This window comes from Macrobrachium rosenbergii, chromosome 25, assembly GCF_040412425.1.
Source record: "Macrobrachium rosenbergii isolate ZJJX-2024 chromosome 25, ASM4041242v1, whole genome shotgun sequence".
Classification (NCBI taxonomy): domain Eukaryota; kingdom Metazoa; phylum Arthropoda; class Malacostraca; order Decapoda; family Palaemonidae; genus Macrobrachium; species Macrobrachium rosenbergii.
The window spans coordinates 10505876-10524581 of NC_089765.1; the positions used below are offsets into that span (position 1 = coordinate 10505876).

The window sequence follows — 18706 nt, forward strand, 5'->3', positions numbered from 1 at the left end:
CAATGGCCGCTGCGCAGAGATTGTTTTCCAAAGGACAGCTCTGCAGCAGAGCGGGGACAAGGCAAAAGCTCTAGAACAATGGTGCATTCACTCTGTCCAGCAGGCAGTGCCAGGCCCCTCAATGGACTTCCATTATTTGGGAAGTCCTTTCTTGGGGAAATGTCCTCAAGTACGTCCTGCGATTTATATGATTGCAGTGTATGCGAGTCCTACTTCTGAAAGGGTGTCCTTACGTTGGTTAGCTGACTTGTTAAAGAGGCCTTCACTCGTTTTTTTCTGAATGGATCAGTCAGTTCAATCGGAATATGAAAGTAAATAAAGTTAATAAAAACTTGGAATGTGTACAATTATGTAATATGCATTACACTCACGTATGTTTATATTTCTCACAAATATTAAGTCACAACTATCGTTTATCGAACTCACTATACCTGGAGAATAACTTACACAGAGGGAAATTATCAATCATAAATGCCTCTGCGCAGGCAAGCATTCAAACCATGGTCTGGTCGAGAAACAGCGGTAGACAGTGACTTTGACCAAGCACCCGTGTATCAGTGACAAAAATTCGTGTTTATGATGTATGTGTGTTCTCGGAAGTATCCTATTTAGTATTTTAATTTCTTTGAAATTTATTGTACCGTAAAGCATTGGGGAATTACCTTTGAAACTTTCATGGCCTAGTTTTGTCTCGTTTTCTTCAAATAGTGTTAATTTTGTCTTCTCTTCGTGCCTGTCGCCGAAAAAAATTGTTATCTTAAAAACAATCTCTTTGTTATTGTTTTTCAGATAATTTTTTTATGAAGCTCCATGAATCCATCCATCCACCGGTTAAAATTCTCTCGCGTCCTCCATTGGCAATCCTGCTTAAAAAACCTTGGCACTTTTACTCTCTTTTTATCTACTAATTCTTCTTTCAGCTAATTGAGTGCTTTTGAACCTGTTATGACGTCCCCTAATCCTCTTCTTCGCTAATATTTATCCACGGAGCTTCTCCTATTATAAGCACAAAGTCGTCTATAGTAATTTCCACCAGTCAGTGTACCTCTGGCGTTGCAGTAGGCCTTACTTAAGGTTCTTTGCAGCGTCCCTTTAACCCCTAGCTGCAACCCCTTTCATTCATTTGACTGTACCTCCTTTCATATTCTCTTTCTTCCATCTGACTTTCCTCAATCCTCTCGTAACAACTGATTCATAATGTAACTGCGAGGTTTACCTCCTTCTACAACTTTCAGACCTCTTGACTGTCAATTTCCTTTTCAGCGCTGACTGACCTTATCATAGGTGTGTACCAGCGCTTGGTCTTTGGCCTCATTTCTATATTCTTTTCCGTTCTGTTCTGGTCTTAGGTCACGTGAAGTCACCAAGATCAGGAGACGGGAGGTCAAGAGCCATTAGGCTCGTCAGAGTCAATGTAGATCGCGCAGTTAAAAGTTGGAGTCTGATTTTTTTTTTTTACGGTGAAGAGTTCGTATGACTATTGACACTGCCACATTGGCAATAGTGATCATGGTGCTCGATCCCCCACCTCTCCGTCAGACAGAGGAAGGGAATCGAGCGGTTGGCGAAAGCTCTCGTTTGTATATATATATATATATATATATATATATATATATATATATATATATATATATATATATATATATATATATTTCTAATATGTATTTACATATACACCGCTGTGGATTTCTTCACCATTTTTAGTGACACATTCTATTATGAGGTTTTTATGAACAGTAATCGTGTCGTGCAGTGGGAACTTCAGAAGTTCAATTCTCCTTGTATTTTAATAGTTTACTTGCATTTTTATCCATGTATATTTATTAATTTGTTAATTTATTTTTTCTTTTTTGATGAGTTATCTTTCTTTCTCTCTGTACTGCTAATTACCTCCTATTACTTCTTTCTAATGAACACCACATTAAAATCCAAAATCCACATTTATGTAAAGTACTGTATTTACAAATAATAAAATGAATTCTAGGAGCTTTCGAGAGCCTGCTCAGCTCCCTTTCTAGCTGAAGAGGAGCTGAGCAGGCTCTCGAAAGCTCCTAGAATTCATTTTATTATTTGTAAATACAGTACTTTACATAAATGTGGATTCTGGATTTTATAAACATATTCACGGGATTGTGAAGTAGATTTGAACACCACATTCTTTGGAAGCTCGAATTTCAGGTCAGTGGCCCCTTTGGTGGGCTTGCTCCATATGAGTAGAGTTCATCTTCTGTATAATAATAATAATAATAATAATAATAATAATAATAATAATAATAATAATATCATCTCCCTGTTTTCTTGTTTAAGAAGGCGATGGTTAGTTAGCGTTCTGCCTTTTTATTGTACTCGTCTGTCGTCGAAAAGAGAGAAAAATAAATATGCTCATCGCACCCTTATGAGACTGGTCGATGGACAGTGTGGATGGGAAGGAGGAGGAGTTGTTAGTGATGGTGGTGGGGGGAGGGGGGCGACAACCGTGGACAGTGTGGATGGGAAGGAGGAGGAGTTGTTAGTGGTGGTGGTGGGGGGGGGGGGGACAACCGTTGGCCAGGTGTGGTAGGGTTGGTGGAATGGGGAGGGGGAAGAGAAGACCCGCTCCCAAAGTACCTGTGCAATCTTTTAAACTCAAGCCTACCGGCCTTGCAGTCAGCCTTCTCTCTCTCTCTCTCTCTCTCTCTCTCTCTCTCTCTCTCTCTCTCTCTCTCTCTCTCTCTCTCTCTCTCAGCAACAGTTATGCTAGGTTTTGTCTACGGTGCATTGTAATGTAGCATGACATTATACTAGGGAGATTGATTTTCATATGCCGTTTTCTTCTCTTCCATCGAATTTTTTTTTTTGTATTATTTCTTTAGGGAACTGGATTTTTCAGCTCACTGTTTGCAACATTCATCATTCTGTCAAGGACTTCTTTTGCATCGTAGTGTACTGCAGAAACATGATATTAAATTATTAGTTTTGCTGGTTATAGAAAATTGCCTACAGCACACACACATATATATTTATACATATATCTCAAGTCACTTATACACGCATGACTTTTTTTATACTCACGAATATTTTGTGCCTCTGCCCCTACCAGGATTCGAGCGTGAGCCTATGGATTCTGATACAGTGATAAAGAGTTTCTGAAATCCATGTGTCTATCAAGATTATACACACACACACACACACACACACACACACCCACACATATATATATATATATATGCATATATGTATATTATATATTTATATATACATACATATATATACGCATGTATGTCTGTATATATACATATGTGTGTGTATCTTTATCACTTACAATAAAGCTTAAATTGATTACAGCCAAAGATAAAGTTCAGCTGATGAACACTCGTCAGATGTCGAATATGTACATGAGGCTGTTTTCATCAGTATCATCTACGTACCAGAAAGGATTATTTAGCGATAAGAAAAAAACAGCTCATGGAAAAAATGGCTGGTCCATTATAATTCGGAATTCAAATAGACACAGTGCATACGAAAGTATGCATTGCTGTACGGACCAAGGTCTATAATTATAGTACGACTTATCGCCGGCGCAACTCATCGCCTCATATAATTATAGTACGACTTATCGCCGGCGCAACTCATCGCCTCTTAATTATAGCATGACTTCATCGGCGCAACTCATCGCCTCATATAATTATAGTAGAACACTATCGCCGTCGGCGCAACTCATCGCCTCAACGAACTTATACTAAAAATCGAAATTCACTAAACGACACCTTTATTTAAAACACAGTAAATAACGACAGCCACAACTGTTACCCCCATTCACCCACTAATTACCCAATTACCAACTCAACTGTCTGTTGTTAACTTAGATGACAAAGTCGCTTTTTGACTGCTAGAACCAAACCAGAGAGAATCTCGCTATTTGGAAGAAGAAGAAGAAGCTGGGTGCACCATTTGGTGTCTTCAGAAATTTGGTATGGAGATGGAACCTTTAAGATAGCTCCGAAGTTACTTTCTCAGGTGTACAGTACATTGTACTGGCTGAAAAAGTAGGTGGTGTCATCCCAGTATTTTATTATGCTCTTTTACCTAATGAACAGAAAGTTATATGTTCAAGGTTATTTTAAATTATTAAAGAAACTGAGGCCTAACTCGATTCTGTGTGATTTTGAACTCGCGCGGCATTTAGTGCAATCAAAGAAATATATCCGAAAGTAGAATTAAAAGGTTGCTTCTTTTACTTTCGTCAAAGTATGCAGAAGCATATAGCGGCTTCGGGTCTAAGCTCTCGTTATAATAACGGCAGCAATTCTTCGTTACAAGTAACGATGATACTGGCTCTTCCTTTGTACCTTTTGAACAGACAGACTGCTATGTGGATGCCTTAGCTGACGAATGATCTACAGAGCACATTCCAGTTCTGAATTGGCTCGAAGACGATGATATAGGCCGGTTAAACAGACGCGGGAATAGCAGACGTATACCCCAGCTCTTCCCGATGGAAATTCCACTGCATTTTCATACTTTAAATCAGGAAGATAAAATCGACAACCGCGCAGAAGCAGGACACAGACGACTCCGGAAGGAATTAGGGGTGAAACATCCTACAATCTGGAAATTCACTAATGCAGTCAAAAAAGTTCAAAGGGGTCGAGACAGTTATTTGGAATCGGTGATGAGAAGGCGGCGATGAGTTGTCCCAATCTCAACAACTCGCGGATTTAGTGTTGAGAGACTTGCATTAAGCACCGTCACGTCACGTCAAACTGTTCTTTCCAAGAAGAGTGTCGTGATGTGACGAAGGATGATGCCGTGTGCTTGATGGTGACGTGACTTGGTGTGAACAAGTCAATGTGATTGCATGTAAGAAATTCTCACGTGCTTTGACGTGACGTGACGTGACGTGTCGGTGACGTGATGTTATAATGTGAATCAGCCTTAACTTCCCTCGGCTGACTGTTCTCAGTCGAACGGGGGATCATATTATTTTGTTTACTATTTGTTTACCACCTCCTTCCTCTCTTTCTCTCTCTCTCTCTCTCACAGGCTGATTTCCCTGTGGACCCCAGGGGATTTATAGTCTGTTAACATTGTCCACAGGGTTTTCAGCTGAAGGTTTAAAGAAAAATAAAGGCAGCCTTTGACAATGACTCGGAGTCATTATATACATTATATATATATATATATATATATATATATATATATATATATATATATATATATATATATATATATATATATATATATTATATGAATGTATATATATATATACATACATATATATATATATATATATGTATATGGTAGTATGTGTATGTAAATTTGACCCACATCAGGATCAAACCCAGGTCCTTTCCATTGAAAGGCAAGGGCGCTGCCCACTAGGCCATACAGGTCTAAAAGACTCCAGGTTCTGATCCTGATGGGAGTCAGAAAATTTATTCTGTTCCACACGTGATTGTGTGTTGATACATCATGCAAATGCACAGATAGATGGACATTTTTACGTACATATGCAAAACACATACATACATACATACATACATACATACATACATACATACATACATACATACATACATACATACATTCTAATTATATCACTGGCCATATCTTGGATTATGTCAGTGATGGCTGAAGATAACGTGATTAGCGGATGTTCACGCAAACATGAATTGAACAAACGTAACCTATGCAGACGATTTTGATTTTTTTTATCCACCCATTAAATGGAGAATCACAGTTGCTATTTTCGGTATCGATTCACGGGACTTGATTAGAATTAATTGTCTCATTAGTATCTTCGCCGCGTTTCTGATTAGACCTCAATTGCTGTGCTAAATAAACTACATCGCCGCTTGTCCAAGGGTTGTTTGTTAATGTTCTTTAGGAATAATTCGAAAAGATATTAATTGAATATGTATGTGTATATAAATAAATATGTATATATATATACATCTGTATAAATGTAATATATATATACTGTATATATATATGTATATGTATATGTATATATATATATATATATATATATATATATATATATATATACATACACACACATATATAGATATATATTTGTGGTAAATCAGAGAGACGGAAAGCCTCGCTAGAAATACGGTCCAGCAAAAGAACCCAATATTTTATTAAATGGCTGCGGAAATGTTCAAATTAGTCTTCGCTACAAGAAAGAGATGAACAAACGAAATGGAAAGGTCTTGATATTACTAATGAAGAAATGTATGCAGGTCTGCAGAAAGTGGGAATATAATGAAATAAAAAATGAAATCTGAGCCAAAAGCCAAGGGCTGGGACCTACGAGGTCATTCTGCACTAAAAGGGAAACTGAGAGTAAAAAAGGTTTGAAAGGTGTAACAGGAGGGAAACCTCAAAGCAGTTGCACTTTGAGACAGTTGTGAGGAGAGGGTGGGGAATAAGATGGAAGAAAGGGTCCTGAGGAAAGGACACTGCAGTGAACCTTAAGTAATTGCTTACAGTGCACTGCGTGAGGTGCATTGGCGGCACTGCCCTCTTAGGGACGCAGAGAGTCGGGCAAGCTCCATTAGTCTAGAACACAGTTGTTATTGTTTTGTCATTATTTATATATTTATTTATATTTTTATTATTTCTGTGAGCTGCTAAAACGTCTCGCTGACCTCCTTACAGTCAGGGACCCCTTGCGGTCCGGGGACGACCAGTTCAGAACCATTGGTCTAGAACACCTGGCGTACATGTACTAATTTCGGCTAATTTCGGCTCTCCCATGACATCCAGCTGTCTGAAGGCAAACCTGGAAGGAGGAAATGTTGCAAATGATCGTCTGCCAGTCGTGGATATCAATACAGATCTTCATTGCATCTGTTTTCCCAGTTTATTATGACTGAGAGCAGGAATGACACCCAGTTAACCCAGTCAAGTAACTGGTCCACTAAGAGCAGTCGAAAGCACTTGCTTTGGCCAGTAAGTGATCAACAAGGAATCTGTCATTAGTCATTTGCATGTTCAACGGGGTCAGACTGCGAAGTTGCAAGAAGTCAAGTGATTGGCAATGTTGTTCAGACGTGACCTCATGTTGGTCAGTGAGGGCAAGTTTTTTTTTTCATTTTAGAAAATATTGGAGAGTCTCTGTGGTTGTTTGCAGAATGTTGGGATTTATGCTTATTATATATCTTTGTGGAGTTTATTGGTAACGTTTTATTTGTTGAATAATTGAAATTCTCTGTAGCGTGTTGCAAGGAGAATCGTTTTTCTCAATCACGACAGGCATATTGATAGTGACTGTTATACGTAAGCATTGTGTGTGTGTGTGTATATATATATATATATATATATATATATATATATATATATATATATATATATATTTATATATATATATATATTATATATATATATGCGTGTGTGTTTGTATATGTATGTATGTATGTATGTATGTATGTATGTATGTATGTGTATACATTGAATTAGTAAGCCAAGAACAACCCATTAATATTGGACTGACTGTACGCTAGGGATATTATTTACGATGCTCATACCCAGATTAGGACTCGAGTCTGTGCCATGCCGCATGGTCAGCCTTCAGCAAGACAGAACAGCCCCAAAGAGGGGTAGGTTTGAATCCCAGTATGCGTAAGTGAACATTTCAAATGTCCCTTTGGATGCAAATAATTCCAGAGGTATTGATGTATTGATTCCAGCACTGATGGGCTGTTTCCTTGACGTAGTATTTGAAAATATGGAAATGTCATTTGCTGTAGTATTGACAGTGTCATTTATATCTATATCTATCTATCTGTCTATCTATTTATCTATATGTATATATATATATGTATATATATATATATTCATATCTATGTATTTATATGTTATTTATTTTATATATGTGTGATTGTATTTATATATATTTTACAATTACGTGTGTATGTATGTGTATAAATGTGTGTGTACATATGTATATGTATGTATATATAATATATATACTGTATATATAGTATGCATGTATGTATGTTTGTATGCATGCATGCAGAATATCATGGTCACTTGGCACCAGAGTTTTATGCATTTGTAAAAACCATTTCCACCTAAAAAAGCAATAACCCTTGACAAAATTGCCCACTAAGGTGAGGATGGGTCTACTCCAGCGCCAGCAAATGCAGCCTTAAACCCGGACAGATCTATGCGCTCAAATATGCACAGTCTCTTTTTTTTTTTCTTTTTCGTGGGCCATGTGACCTATCCCTCCTCAATACCCATGGAATAAATCCAATTGGTGAACAAGAGAGGGCCCGGAAAGCGCCAATTCTGGCTTCCCTCTCTCCCCCTTGACCTCAATACCCGTCTGCGCCATTTTCCAAGTCGGCCAGATGCCCCCGGTGTCTTCTTATCCTTGAGTGGCGCTCATTTGTATTCATTCAGAGGTTCCCGTGACACGTTGGTCTGGCAATGATGCGCCTTCCACTTGCGTCACGGCCTCCCCCTCGACTTTTTAATGGCTTTCTGGGAGTCAGTGCGTTTGTGTGTGTGTTTGTTTGTGTTTGTGTGTGTGTGTGTGTGTGTGTGTATGTGGTCTAAGGCCTCTGTCTGAGTGTGTAAATGTGTTACTGCCGTTGGACTGTGGAACAGCCTCCCTACTGAGGGTGTCGTGCAATTGGAACTTCAGAAGATCAAGCGAAGATGCGATGCGTTACTGCCATAATGCAATTCTCTTTTTATTTCAATAATAATTGACTTACATTTCTGTATGTTTATTTATTAATTTGTCAGTTAATTTGTACTCTTTTACCAAGTGGCCCTCTTTCTGCATTTCCTTTTAACTTCTGTTACTTCTTTCTGATGAACACCATCATATTCTCTGGAAGCTTGAATTTCAAGTCAGTGGCGTTCGTGGGCCTGTTCCATATGAATGGGGTTCATCCTCTGAATAATAATAATAAACAATACTTCGTTTTTCTTTAGATATTTTACGTAAATGTAGATATGGCATTCATCCTGAATCGAACTGGAGGCAAATTTATTTGGGTTTGACGCATTGCTTTCATGATAGAATTGGACGTAATGTGGTTATGTATGTATGTACGTGTATATTTAAAGAGTTGTTATTTATTTTTGACCAGTAAGCCATTGCCTTTAATAGGGAGGGGACTCCAGAAAAACAAATGCAACGCTAATGCGCTAGTATTACTCGTATGAAAATGGTCCCGCCAAAACAGTACGCAGATTTTGAAGATTCTCAGAATGCTGTTATGAAGTACAATACGCGTACTCTACAGCTGACACTTCAATAGATTTTGCAACCGTATGCATACAGTACGCATATTTTACAGGTGACATGATGCCCTTATGAAATACGCTATGTATAATGTATGATGTTGTAGAATGCTGTTATGGATGATCACGTTTCATATGGAAATTAGTCAGTACACTAATGAAATACTGTCATGTACAAATGATGCAACGGGTGTTACGCATAGAAATCATTGCATTTTTAAAAATATTTTTGGAAACATAGCTTTCTAAACTGACTTAACCCTTAATTTGTATCATATGTACTTTTTGTAATGCTTTTAGAGACATTGTGGCTATTACCCATCAAGTTATGTTGGAACATTGTGACAATTACCATCAGTTATGTTGGAGACATTGACAATTACCCATCAAGTTATGTTGGAACATTGTGACAATTACCCATCAGTTATGTTGGAACATTGTGACAATTGCATCAAGTTATGTTGGAACATTGTGACAATTACCCATCAAGTTATGTTGGAGACATTGTGACAGTACCCATCAAGTTATGTTGGAGACATTGTGACAGTTACCCATCAAGTTATGTTGGAACATTGTGACAATTACCCGTCAAGTTATGCTGGAGGCATGCTGTTGGAACATTGTGACAATTACCCATCAAGTTATGTTGGAGACATTGTGACAATTACCCATCAAGTTATGTTGGAGACATTGTGACAATTACCCATCAAGTTATGTTGGAGACATTGTGACAATTACCCATCAAGTTATGTTGGAGACATTGTGACAATTACCCATCAAGTTATGTTGGACTTTTGACAATACTTTATGTTGGAGACATTGTGACAGTTACCCATCAAGCTATATCTTTTGACAATTACCCATGCTTGGAGACATTGTGACAATTACCCATCAAGTTATGTTGGAGACATTGTGACAATTACCCATCAAGTTATGTTGGAGACATTGTGACAATTACCCATCAAGTTATGTTGGAGACATTGTGACAATTACCCATCAAGCTATGGTGGAGACATTGTGACAATTACCCATCAAGTTATATCTTTTGTACTTTTTGTATTGCTTTTTGAGACATTGTGACAATTACCCATCAAGTTATTTATGTTGGAGACATTGTGACAACTACCCATCAAATTATGTTGGAGACATTGTGACAATTACCCATCAAGTTATATCTCTTGTACTTTTTGTATTGCTTTTGGAGAACCTGCCGTAATTACCCGAGTCATGAGTCATACTGCGTAATGTTGAAGCTGATTGAGTTGCAGTAAATCTGCGCCTGTTGCAATTCAGTTGTATTTGCAATTTCTCCTCTGTCGTATTAACTAGCAGTATTGCCATCGAAGGAACTTGGACTTCCAAAACTTAATCATGTATATTCATTGCCTGGTTGATATTCTCACCCAGGAAGTATGGAATAGCTTTCAACATCAGAATAGTTTAGTGCTCGTCAATTGTTTGCCATGTAGGCGGATAGTGACTTTTATGCTTCCTGCTCCCACACTGACTTGGATTCTTTAAAAAAAAAAAAGAGAGCTATGATCTCTCTCTCTCTCTCTCTCTCTCTCTCTCTCTCTCTCTCTCTCTCTCTCTCTCTCTCTCTCTAATTGTGCATACCAAGGGTGGAAGGGAATTTGACGGCAAGCAAGAAAGATCATTAATTAATTGACTACCCTAATACAATTCTCCCTGTACTCCAATAATTTACTCATATTTCTACATATTTATTTATTAATTTATTCATTTATTTTTTCTTTTTTTTAATAACTGGTATCTCGTATTTCTGTATTTCCCTTTGCCTCCTTTTACGTCTTCATGAACACCATATATATTTTTTGGATGCTTGAATTTCAAGTCAGTGGCAATAATAATAATGATAATAATAATAATGGATTTTCTTTAGATGTACATGAGAAACAGACATCTTCAAAACAATTATTTGCCGGCGTCAGGACTGTGACTTTTTTTTTTTTATTCCGAATCATGACTAAATTTTCTAAGTCGTTTGTCTCGTTGAACTGAACTTGCTTCTGTTTTTTATTTTCTGTCAAAGAAAACTATTGTGCCGCATTTTTTTGTGTCCGCCCTTAGATCTCAAAAAACACTGAGGCTACATGGCTGCAAATTGGTATGTTGATCATCCACCCTCCAATCATCAAACGTACCAAATTGCAGCCCTCTAGCCTCAGCAGTTTTTATTTTATTTAAGGTTAAGTTAGCCATAATCCCCATTGCTTCTGGCAACGATATATGACGAGCCACCACCGGGCCGTGGTTAAAGTTTCATGGGTCGCGGCTCATACGGCATTATACCGAAGACCACCCGAAGACAGTGTCTATTTTCGGTGGCCTTGATTATACATGTACAGAAAACTCGATTGCGCGTTGTATACTTGTTTCTTCACTCATCTGCTTCTGTCTGGGATATATGCATATATATATATATTATATCTATATATATATATATATATATATATATATATATATATTATATAGGATATATATATATATATATATATATATATATATATATATATATATATATATATATATATATAATATATATATATAATATATAATATAATATATATATATATATATATATATATATATATATATATATATATATATATATATATATATATATATATAATATATATATATATAATATATATATATATATATATATATATATATATATATATATATATATATATATATATATATATATATATTATTGATATTTTGTCTTAATTGTTTCATTGTTACCGGGTTAATTGAAGTTTTGGACTAAAGCAAAATGTATGTTTTTAGCACATAACGAGAGTTACCAATCTTCACTGACTGTTATTTTTTTTTCCCCAGGCACTGAAACCTGGACTACAGAGTTCCCGCATCGGCGAGTACAGAATAGTGATTAGTCAGTATTTTATTACTACTATTGGTATTGGCCTTTACAAATGAATAAGTTATTCATCATGACTGTTTACATTTCAACTCTAATGCTTTATATTCATTTACTGTGAACCAGTATTATTTTAATATATTTTTGGTCTTCCTCTATTGTATCGTTTGCGATGTGGAGACGATTCAATTCAGTTTTGATGCCTCTGTGACCTCGAGGAATCCATTTTGTCGTCTGCGTAACTCATTAACACGACCTAAAGAAGGAATTCGACGTGGCAACCTTTTTTTTTTTATATTTGTTAAAGTTTATTTACTGAGTTTGATGTCCCGGCGGAATCGGTGATTAGACCAAACGGCCCGACGATGCGCCGAAATCCCAATGAATAAGAAATCAGGTCCCTTTTTGTCCTTCGTAGCTCCAACTTTCCCATCTCTCAAGCGCCGTTGACACTCTGACGATGGTTGCGCGAACTGATTTCCATTTCGTTAATAGAAGAAGTTCGCCTCGTCTTGGGCGCGAGATCTCTTTTGCTTTTCTTTAAGACAGTGGTTCTTAACCTTGGGCGGTGCGGCCCCCTAGGGCGGCGTCAGGAATTTCCAGGGGAGGCGCGAGCTTTAGGGAAATATTAAGAATTCTCTAATTATATTCGTTATTCTCTTTAGAGGTTGGAACTAATATTCAGAAGTTTATGAAAGAATGCAAAAGTATCGCCTTATGAACAGCCTACTACTCTGGTTAGACGCGTTGGGCTTACCACGTTCTGTAATTATTTAGCTCCCTCCCTATCCCTCGAAACCCCTTCTCTTTCCCTTTTTTTAATTTTTCTTTAAATCTGGGAGGGCCCTTAATTCATAGATGCAAGGTGGGGGCGGGCGTGGAGGGAAGGACTAACTCTTAGAGGCGGGGTGGTAATAAAAAGGTAACCTTTCTATTGGGAAATGGGGAATTTTTGAACGATTTGGGGAAATTTTGACATGATTTTCGGGGAATTCTAGGCAAACCGATCTGGCAACACTGTTAAGAACCACTGCTTTAAGACGAAGTTTGGAAGCGCTATCGGGAAAGTACTACATCGTGACACCTAGTTATTGACTGATGACTCGACAGACTTTATGTAGCTATAATATTAAATCTCTTTAAGTTGTTCTCGATGAAGAACATAAGGAGGATTTTTATTCTGTAAAAAATTAGACCAGCCAGTCTAAAATTCTTGCTGTAATTAAGAAACAGGTCTTTTCTGAAAACATTGGTTAGAGATTAATTTGATTCTTGACAAGACAGTTAGACAGGACAAATGCCTTAACGTCTTCTAAACTGGCACAGTCAGTTTAACAAGTGCCTCACGTCTAGAGGGCTAAGGAGTCGTCCCAAAATGTTTGGGGTCCACCAGCTATCAAAAAACTTTGTAAAGTAAAAGGGTAATTCGTAGGCGATAACAGGCGTCTCATCTTAGTGACATACTGCAACATCTCCTTGGAAGAGTTTACTTGGTGGTATCCAGGTTTATATTTAATAATTTATATATTATTTTATGTTTTGGTTAACGATCAATTATACTCCCATGACACCTGCCCAGTCTCCATATTGTGCACTGGGGTAACTTTTGATTATACATGATGTTGCATTTTATTGTCGAATTATTTTTACTAAAATAGTTTTACCAGACCACTGAGCTGATTATCAGCTCTCACAGGAGCTACCTGAAGAAATTTGTTTTTACTTATATTTTTATATATATGTAGACTATATATATATATATATATATATATATATATATATATATATATATATATATCTATATATATATATATATATATATATATATAGACTATAAATATGTGACTATAAGTTTCTCTCAAAGGATGTAAAACTAATACGCTCTGGAATTCAACAAGGGAGTGGATTTTTTGAAACATAAAAATCATATTTTTTTCTCTATTGCCACTAAAGATGCTTGCAGCTCAGCACTCAAGACTGAAGTACAGTTTCTGAGACAGCCACATTGCTCAGACCACTGAGCTGATTATCAGAATAGAATAGAGGCGATGGTATTTCACAGGGTATATCATAAACGCTCTTCTTTAGGACGACAGTTAAGTACAAAATCCTATACAGAGTAAGGTTCTCAGATTGGAAGTCGACCCTAAATAATTATGTAGGCAGTATAGGAAGCCACATGATTCTTCATGCAAAGTCGTTAATATTAGCTATAGATTTTTGTAGTTAGTTGAGCATTGTAACTGCCTGATAAAAATAACTTGCATTGTGTATGCATGTATCCACGTATGCACACACATAGAGTAATCTTTTTAATATAGCCTATACGAAGGATTTGGTATGTTATGTGGTACCATTTGCTTGAATTTACTGTTATAAAATTGTGATACAAATGTAATTATTCAGTGGAATAGGATGACAAGTAAACAAACAAAGAAAAACACTTTTTTCTTTACACTTTTTCTTTTCTCTCCAAGTGACAGGCTCATTTTGGGACGGGCCTGAGCCAGGGAACCCTCCCCCCATTCTCCCACCTCTTGTGCTTTCTTTTCCTTTCTCCCAGAGGGATTCTACCTTTCTCCTCTCTTCACTTTCCCCATCCTGTTAGTTCGAATGAGGAGGGAAAAGAGAATCTCTCTCTCTCTCTCTCTCTCTCTCTCTCTCTCTCTCTCTCTCTCTCTCTCTCTCTCTCTCTCATTGGCTATTAAATTTGGTGAAAGTTATGAACAATATAATTTGGGAAATAACCTATAAACATTGACATAATAATATATACTAAAGGCAAATTTGTGGTGACGATAATAGACGCAGGAGCCAAGATATGAAAAATTCTACTTAGTTTCTAACCATATGATAGTACTAGTTTCTGACCATATGCTAGTACTAGTTTCTGACCATATGCTAGTATTAGTTTCTAATAATATGCTAGTGCTAGTTTCTAACCATATGCTAGTACTAGTTTCTAAACATATGCTAGTAGTTTCTAATAATACTAGTTTCTGCTAGTAGTAGTTTTCTAACCATGCTGAGTGCTATTCTAACCATAGTTTTACTAAAACATATGCTAGTACTAGTTTCTAACAATATGCTAGTACTAGTTTCTAACCATATGCTAGTGCTAGTTTCTAACCATATGCTAGTACTAGTTTCTAACCATATGCTAGTACTAGTTTCTAAACATATATGCTAGTACTATTTTCTAACCATATGCTAGTACGAGTTTCTAAACATATATGCTAGTACTAGTTTCTAACCATATGCTAGTACTAGTTTCTAAACATATGCTAGTACTAGTTTCTAACCATATGCTAGTACTAGCTTCTAACCATATGCTAGTATCAGTTTCTAACCATATGTTCGTGCTTTCTGTAAAAATCACCCGTGAAGCGATTATTATTGTTACTTCTCTGTTTGTATTGCATGCGAGCAGATAGCAGACATTATTTTACTTCAGAGACGGTTCATCGAAGTTTCTTGTTTATATAATAATCATGAAGTGGCTTTAAGTCGTCTGTGTCGTGTAATTGTTTGACAAGTCTAAAGGCTATCGTCGTGTACACAGTACACGTGAGGGAAATGATAAAATCGGCTAAATAAAGGCTGAACTCGTTAGGGGATCCGTGCTTATAAATATGTAGAAAACGCTAAAATCTGTGTAGAACCACTCCAGTAAAATTTAGCAGTTCATTACCTTGTATTTTATAGATCTTACAATCTCACAAACAGAACGAAAGCAATTTTTCGTCTTCAAACTCAGTTTGATAGTGATTTCATTTTGTGAGTCCTGTACCGCGTAAGATAACTTGAAAAGTTTATGAGGTCAGCAGCGATTCTTGCTTCGAAGCCTTTTAGACTTGTATAGACTCATAATGACTAGGAAAATACATCTGTGCAGTGCTTGGGAAAAAGTCTGTTTATATGGTCTTCATTTAAGCAATATTCATTTTGAAAAATTACATTTATGTCGATCAGAGTTCCATATCCATTTTATTCTGCACAGACATTTTGGAAACGAAGAAAAAAGTACGAGATATGATCATAGTGACTTCGTCAAAATTACGACGTCCAATTTTAATAAAAGTCTGTTGTGCGGATCATCTGCGAGTACAGTGTACACTTCTCCAGAGAACCAGTTTTCATTTTTATAACAATTCTTTCGGATAGAGATTGTTGGCGCCAATACAATTCATAATGAAATCGTCAGCTTGCAGATTCATTCAGAATAACAGCTCCATAATCAGACGTGGAAGCTGTTGAAATGTTTTATCCAATTAAAATAAACAGCACAGGTTCATAAACACGAAGATAGTGTGCTTAGGTCATCCCAAAAACAGCGTTTAGCGGTGGCGTCTTTAGACGCTGATATATAGTGAAATTTGTTGTCTAGACGAATAATTAAATAGTTAAAAATTCTTCGCGAGTGTCCCATTAATATAAAGATTCTATCTCGTTTTCTTTAGTAAAATATTTGCTTAAGAAAACGGAGAATGCTGCCGCATATCCCAAGGAGAACTTGCTTAAAGTCTTACATTTACAAACTTTATATATTTCATGTATTTCGTGTATGCTGTTTGCTTGGTTAGAGCATTTATTCTCTCTCTCTCTCTCTCTCTCTCTCTCTCTCTCTCTCTCTCTCTCTCTCCTCTCTCTCTCTCTTCTCACACACACAGTGGGCAGAGCAGCTGTCGAGGAAGTTCGCATTTCTTAAAATGTATTTCATGTATGCTGTTTGCTTTGATTAGAGCACCTTCTCTCTCTCTCTCTCTCTCTCTCTCTCTCTCAGTCTCTCTTGTCTTCTTTCTTAAAATGTATTTCTGTATGCTGTTTGTGATTCTCTTGATTAGAGCGTCTCTCTCTCTCTCTCTCTCTCTCTCTCTCTCTCTCTCTCTCTCTCCATATCCTTTCTCTTGGTATGCAAACTGATGCATAAACATTCAAGAATTAGACCAAATTTTAGGAGTTCTCTTCCGGCCCCTTCCCAGTTCCAGGGGTCCTTTATTCCTCAACCGTAGGACTGTGGAACAGCCTCCTCTTGCATTTTAATAACTTACTTACATTTTTATTTATGTATTTTTAGTTTTTTTTTAATTTATTGTTTTTCTAATAACTGATTTCCTCCTCTGTATTTTCCATTACCTTCTGTTACTTCTTTCTGTTGAACACCGTGATATTCTCTGGAAGCTTGAATTTCAAGTCAGTGGCCCCTGTGGTGGGCTTGTTCCATATGAATAAGGTTCATCTTCTGAATAATAATAAAGATAATAAAGTGTATTCCAGTGTAACTAAAGTAGGTAGTGTTCTGGAGAAGAACTTTGAATTGAAAGGCATACGTCATCCAACTGGTGAATATTAATATTAACAGTAAAATTAGTAAATTGTAACTCTGGACTGGAACCTAGTCACCCTTTAGTGCCTGAAGTGTTTTTTTTTTTAATTTTCGGCGCAGTACCCCTTTGGTCCGTCGAGAATTCTGACCAGTCTATTACTAAGAAGAGAAAAGACCCCTATAGATGTTTTGAGATGGAAGTGTCTCTGCAGTTTGTAGAAGCTAGGATTATTGATAGGTTAAAGTCATCCATAATCATGCGTCTGGTAGCGATGTAGGACAGGCAGCCCACCGGGCCGTGGTTAAAGTTCATGGGCCGCGGCTCTTACAGCATTATACCGAGACTACCGAAAGATGGATCTATTTTCGGTGGCCTTGATTATACGCTGTACAGAAAACTCGATTGGGCCGAAGAAATTTCGACGCATTTCTTTTTACTTGTTAGTTTTCTGCGTGCCCTGACCTGTCTTTTGAATACGTACAGACACTTACTATATAGCGTTGGTCACTCGTATTTTGTAACCAGATGGACTTGCTCAGATTCAGTTTAAAATGTTCAACCAGCTGATGAATAGGCCTTCACGGTTGGTTGAGTAGAGTCATACTTTCAGGCTCGACATTTGTGGAAGACATCGGGAAATATAAAACTGTTTCTTCATGCAAGCGATGGTTTCAGCCAAAATCATGCCCTTTTTCATTTACATCAAAAAACAAGATTTCATTTTGATGAAGATTAATGACATTTTGCTTCTGAAACCTACTTTCTTATGCTTATTATTGGCGAAATGCAAGTGAAGATAATTCAGTTTAGCTTCTGAAGCCTACTTTCTTGTGCTTACTATTGGCGAAATGCAAGTGGAGATAATTCAGTTTTAGCTTCCTGGCCTGTTGTAACTTACTATTGTGGAAATGCAAGTGAAGATAATTCAGTTTAGCTTCTGAAGCCTACTTTCTTGTGCTTACTATTGTGGAAATGCAAGTGAAGATAATTCAGTTTTGCTTCTGAAGCCTACTTACTTGTGCTTACTATTGTGGAAATGCAGGTAGAGACAATTAAATTCAGCTCTTGCTAAGGCAAAATGAGTCAGTTCTTACTACTCGAGCTGCTTACACTAAATGGGACAGGAATTAGTAGTAAAGTTTCAGGTGCAGGCTCAGTAAGTAAAGTAAAACCTTGTTGTTACTTTGTCACTACAAATTCAGTCTTATCATCTGTGGGCTGACGAGAAGAC

General features: G+C 37.0%; 1 protein-coding gene across 1 annotated transcript in view; it reads left to right on the top strand.

The window, feature by feature from the left end:
• Positions 1–18706, top strand: part of LOC136852318 (sterol carrier protein 2-like) — a 236860-nt gene that overhangs the window by 120133 nt on the left and 98021 nt on the right. Inside the window, exon 2 of the mRNA XM_067126835.1 lies at positions 12109–12142. The gene's annotated coding sequence lies outside the window, so the exon portion shown is untranslated. The remainder of the gene's footprint in view (positions 1–12108; positions 12143–18706) is intronic.